Genomic DNA, 310 nt, shown 5'->3' with positions numbered 1-310 from the left:
ACCCCAAGAGCTGCACATTCATTTTGGACAGGCACACGCACAAAGCGAGGGATGATCGCAAGCCAGCTTTCAGGACAGAGAAACATTTCCACACGCACCCGCAGGAAAGTGGAAGCGTTTGGATTTAAGCGCTCCCTGCAGCATTCGCCGTCCAAGAACGGCAGCCAGCAAAAAGAACCGCGGAAAACTCCCAGCAAGACCCAGGAGGCCTGGCAAGGCTCCTGGCCGAGTGGGAGGGAAGACCTTGGCTGGAGACGGACAACGCACGTTCTCCGTGCCGGGTCTCAAGTGGATGCGACTGATCCCCTTG

This window comes from Eurypyga helias, unplaced genomic scaffold, assembly GCF_000690775.1.
Source record: "Eurypyga helias isolate BGI_N326 unplaced genomic scaffold, ASM69077v1 scaffold33422, whole genome shotgun sequence".
Classification (NCBI taxonomy): domain Eukaryota; kingdom Metazoa; phylum Chordata; class Aves; order Eurypygiformes; family Eurypygidae; genus Eurypyga; species Eurypyga helias.
The sequence above is the reverse complement of the archived record's forward strand: the minus strand, read 5'-3'. Positions refer to the sequence as shown.